Consider the following 6,000-nt stretch of genomic DNA (forward strand, 5'->3'; position numbering starts at 1 on the left):
GACACAGTAGGATCTTGTTTATTGAGATACACAGTAGAACCTTAGGAACTGATATTACAGTGGAAAGTAATCTAAATTGCTTTCACAGAATTCCTGCTACTTTCAAGTAATAAAAATGTTACACTCTACACTCTAAATAAAATCTTAGTTGCTATCGACAGTTTGTATGAGATTCAGTCAGAAGTACCAAGCTGTGAAAATAAGGCCCAACTTCTGTTGTTTTTGTTGATACATTTGGCATCCAATCATGAAAAACAATGTCCATGTCACTAAAATGGCCTCCAGGCATTCAGTATATCTACATCGAGGTTAAACATCTATGTGAAGATGTGACAGCACACCTTATAAAAGATATTATTGAGTAATATAGACTTTCTGTAATAACCAAACAGTAAAGAATATAGCTTTTTAAAGGTCTCCCCATGGCTGATCTCATGACTCAAAGATGAGAGACTGTGCTGCAAGCTAAGTAATAAAATCTGGTGGATACTGTGGGCTAGCTTGTGACAAATCATATCAAAGTATTATTAAAGAAGGAACTTGAGACCCAAGACTATTATTGATTCTTGACAGAATTTCTTATAAATAAATGCTGCAATCTGATCCTGGACTCCCAAGGCCCTGGTAGAATTCTGATTATTATAGGGCAGGTTGCAAAATAGTAACATTATTATTAGTGAAAGTTGAAAGAAGCCTATTCAGTGTCAAACAGGTAGCACGGTCTAAAAAGACCAGTAGGAAAATGTTTTTCCCAGGCCTCATACACCTACAGCCGCAGATTACTGTTTAAAATGGCAAAATGATTTCTGAGCTTATAACAGGGCTGTGAACGTGTTAGTGGAATGAGTCTGTGACCCTTTAGAGCACTAAGGACACACCTCCATTAGTGTCCATATTCCTGCACTGAAGAGGCTGATACAGTCAACTGAAATGACAGGGTGATAAATATAAAACCACTATCATCAATAAGACTGGAATGTAAAAGCACTTAGTTTCAGCCTAAGTAACTCACAGAAAGTTTGGTTTCAAGAACCAATGTATCATCCATCACTACTCTACCTTCTGTTGACAAAGTAATTGTAAGATATCTAGAATGGAGGTTCAATATGAACTGACAGTTTTGAAAGGAGGAATTGTGTGCTGCACTTACTCATTAAATGTATTTTCCTCCACTAAAGATGTTTCCTTTTTTAGTTTATGTATGAATAACTTTAGTTAAAGTTCCCTTGACACACTGACTTTGCTTTGAATAGCACCTATATTCATTAACATAAAACCTGAAAGAAAATAATTTTAATGTAGCTTTTTTAACACTTCAAAAGCCTTTAACAAATTGATCGAGTACAATTATGTATTCTAAAGGGAATTTTAAAGAGATCACACAAGGTTGAAAAGTTCTGGGTAATAAAAAGAAAAAAAAGCTAAGTAAAAACAGGCACTCTGCATGGAACTTTGACGCACAGTGGAAGAAAGTAATAAAATTATATATATTAAAAATCCTTAACATCTCCCAATTTTCGACAGACACATACAGTTATTGTCTGTATTACTTAGTGGGTGGAAAATACCATGCTCACTCGATAATGAGAAAAAAAGGTGTAGAGGTCAGAAAATGGAGAGATGCTAAATTACTGGTCCACTCACTACTGAGACTACTGAGTCAAGGCAAATCTGAACAATTGCTTAGCAAGGAGATCACACCAATTTATCAACATGGCTGGTTGCCTTTGGGTAGGAATAGATCTAATCGTGGCGTTCTTCTTTTGCTAATGGCATATTATTATTGGCATTATTTTAAAAGACTGCATGATAACAGCATTCTTTCAAAAACCTTATGAACTAAACAACACAATGCAGCTAAATGGATCAACTGACATTGACAGAGCCATTAACAAATGAGAAATAGATTCCGATCTGCAGGAAGTAATGTTTTTTCCCTTACATTTATGGGTGTAAATTTATATCTGATTATTTTAAAAAAATAATTTAGATGGTGCTTTTGTCATTACAAAGTACTGAAGTGAGGCCACATTGGCTCCACTCATAAAGCAGCAGGGTAAAACCATCATTAGATGGAAAGTACTGGCCCTCTTGCTTCAAGCTCTAAAGGCCTCCACTTTTCTCCACATTGAACAGTGTCAAGCAGACACAGATATTCCTTGTTGGCACACAGTATTTTCCCAGAATGGCAGAAGTTCTCTTTGGGAGGGTGCTGTAGGAAGACCTGCCTTTGCACACCCTTTGTGTCCACCTCCCTGTCAGCAATGCTGAGAACAGACATAAAACTGCAAGAGTCAAAACTGGCTGCACAGGGGAAAAAACAGTGAGGAGAGGAAGAAAAAAAACCAACAGACTGAAAATAGACTTTAGCCATTACAAGTTGCATGAACCTAAAACCTGTTCTCTCCAGTGAGCCTCTTTATACTATTGAGAAGGTTCTGTGGATGGATCTAGCAAACATTGAGGGATTTCTACAATTCTCTATTTTCCCTCAGATCCTCTCTGTTGCACACACAGAATGAGGGTTTCCAAGTGGGAAAACTTGAGCTTAGCTTCAACGTTTACTGAACCCAGGCTTTCAGTGTTAGGCTTGACCCAGTGGCTTAGTTTTAAGAGAGCTGATTTGACCTGCCTATTCTTTGTCTCTGGTGACAACACTGGGCACAAGGGATACATGACTGATGGTCTGCAACAAAATAGCTATTACTTGGTGTGAGATCGCTATCATAATTTGAACAAGATTTGCATTTTGCTGCAGATAAGGGGGAGTCCAGGAGTAGGCAGACAATGGTGTCAACAGCAGGAGTGTGGGCACCAGACCAAGCACAGGGAAGGCAATCTTTATAGCAATCTCCTAAAGCTGAAGGAGTAAGAACATGGAACTTGCAACCCCACAGCCTAAGCACTTCTCCCCCTTCCCAAAAACTCTTTAGAAAGAACAGAAGAAAGAGAATCTCCTAATCAATTTCAAATGCCTCCCTCCCTTTCTAGATTCTCAGATACAGTGACATAGGACTACAGGCTGAATGAAGAAATGCCCCTATATTTTTTCAGTAATTCAGAGCTGCTGGCTCAACATGAAAAATGTTTTTATAATATTTTCCTTAAAAAAAATCAATTTTCATAATACAATGTTCATCTAAACTAAGTAGGGTTAGAAGTATATCATATCTTACAAATTTTAAAAGTCTATGAGTTTATATTGACTAAATAGTTAATAAACAGAGAAAAAAAAGACCCTAACAATATTGGCAGCAACAAACCAACAGCACTGTGGATCAAATTCTTTCATACATATGAGAACACTCCTCTCACAGTTCTGTTATGATGTACAGAATGGCTGGAGGAATAAAATATTCAGTAAAGTGAGGATGACAAAATCTGCCAAAGGAAGGATGTAAAGATAAGTTCCAGCAAAGTATCAACTGAGTACATGTTTTGTTTATCCATCAAATGACCCTACAAGATGGAGCATTATTCTGTTACATTCCAAGGCACTTTTTTGGATAGGTTGGAAGGGATGTTTATGTTTTCAAAACTCAAGGATCTCTGTTGAAGCGTCATTAAAACAAAAACCCATACCAAACCAAACCCAGATTAGTGCCAAGCAATCTTCAGGGAGGAGAGAATGAGTATGATTGAAGTTGAGATTTGAAAAAACAAATCTGTGTGTCGATAAATATAGTGATCAGGACGAGCGAGAGGTGTCAGACAGAAAAACCTGCTGCAGTGTTTGTTGCTGCCAGCACACCAAAAAAATAAAGCCTAGGAGAGCTTGTTGAAAAATCGTTAGGGAAATTTGCAGAGCACTACAGATTGGTAAAGTTTTTATCTTTAGAAGTGTATCATTTGGGTGGACAGCAAGCAACAACACAAATATCCCACACTGAACATTTCTATAACAAGATAAGATGCTTGTATCTCCAGCAATGCGAGATCGCACATGCTGCATTCTTCTCTACCTCATACGATCTTTTCATGGTATCAGTTTTGTCAGGCATGAAGTCAGTCTAGGAGGTTCCTGGCCCTTCCCTAACATGCTCCTCCCTCTCTTCCTCCATTTCTATAGGCACACACCCGCATGTTTAGGCTGGTAGTTTAGAAGGAAAGGAAACAGCAAAGTGGCTTGGATTGAACCCTCTCTCCCTTTCTACCTTCTCCTCCCAAGGCTTACAGCTCCCTTACGGCAAAGGTGTGGGAATAACCAAATGGGCAAAAAGAGGCAAATGGCACAGACAAGGAACTCCACATCCAAACCTCACTCCTCAGAAAACTGCAGTCTCAGTCTCATCTTGTGAGTACAGACCTTGGTATTGAATTAGGAAGCATCATCAGACTTTTAATCACTGTTTACTTTAATTAAGCACATGGTACTAATGTATTCAGATAGTAAATGCCAGTCTAAACAACACAAGTAATGGCATTCAGGGTACCTCTGAGAAAGTCTGCATCAGTACCTAAGAAGCATCACTATCTCTGTCTTGCTTTCCTCATTCCTGTGGAAAGGGCTGCAGAACTGGGACAGACACAGGCGAGCTCCTACTTAACTCCTTCTCTACTTAAGGCTACTAAGAATTAAGTAAAGACAACACTTTAAAAGTCAAAACACTCATAAGAAGCCATCATGTTGCCAAATTAAGATGGGAAAAGTTATTGGATTATGAAGAGTGAGGAAATTAGTGAGATTTTACAACATGCATCAGGAGATGAAATGTAGGATAGTCTCAGCAAAAATAGGGGAAAGGACTGAAAATTTGCTGTGCTGTGAGGAAGTGAAGAGGAAGAACTGGATATCAAATTTATAGGTCCTTTGAGCTCTTGAGTGAGGAATTTGGAGAAGGTAAAATGTCATCATCAGTCTCAGCCGACTTGCTATTCTATTGCCAGATGGGACCATTATCATCTGATTGAATTATAATCATGTCAAAACTCTACTTGGATCCAGGAATTAGCTTTCAGGAAAACCCTGAGTCAAGGTAGAGTTTTCCTGCATTTGTGATCTGTAGAACACATGATCTGAAACAAGATTTAAATATCTGTCTTTGGCTCTCTGAAACACATTAGTATGAACATTTGTTACTCTTGGTAACTCCTGACTGGCTTATCTCCATATTTTCCTTCTCTTTGTTTCTTTCTAACAGACAAGTTAGTCACCTAAAAGGAATAGGTTAGTTTTATATTTTAACTATTAAATTAAATGCAACTATTTAACTACATAGTTAAATAATTAACTAAAGAATTTTAGAATTTATAGGGTTTTTTCTCACTTGAAATTCTTGGGAAAGGAGAGATGAGAGGAGATTGATTTTGGAATTACTTGCAAACAAGTAAAAAGCATAAAGCTCAGCAAAGCAAGAAGTCAAATGTCTGGCCACATGCAAATTTTAGATAGCATTTAAGCAGTAAAGGCATACTTTGTCTTGTCTCAGGCAACTGATTTTCCTAAAATACAAACTTACTTCAAATAGCAGTGAGATCTGACTTAAAAACTTGTGCAATTCTTGACAAACTATCTTAAAAAAGAGAAAGTAAGCCTGTAGAATTTGTTGTTATCATTAATTTTTCAATTGTGAATCAAAAGGTTAAAGGAGAAGATGCTGAAGTATACCTCCTGGGCTCATTCACTCAATTCTTCATAGTGTTTTAGAAGCTGAGGAGGCAGCCACAGAAACTGCATTTATTCCAAGAGAAATATTTGGAACAACAGTTCTGGTGGTCATTTCCAACTGGACACAAGACATTTTACTGTTGCTGGCATGTCTTTCTCTTTGAAAGAGCAGAAGTCAGATTCCTGACATACAAAGCAGTTAGATCCCCCAATCAGGAACAGTTCAGCTTTAATTTTAAATTTTAGCAGACTAAGGGCAATTCCAGCAGAATTGTTTAGAAAGTGGCATTGGTATCCACAACCCTTTTACATTAATTGCTCCCAGAATTCATGCAGGTAGGTTTGCAGCATCAAGAAGCTGTGAGTTATCTCTCTGTGGCACACCCATATTC

Source organism: Prinia subflava, chromosome 10 (genome assembly GCF_021018805.1).
Source record: "Prinia subflava isolate CZ2003 ecotype Zambia chromosome 10, Cam_Psub_1.2, whole genome shotgun sequence".
Classification (NCBI taxonomy): domain Eukaryota; kingdom Metazoa; phylum Chordata; class Aves; order Passeriformes; family Cisticolidae; genus Prinia; species Prinia subflava.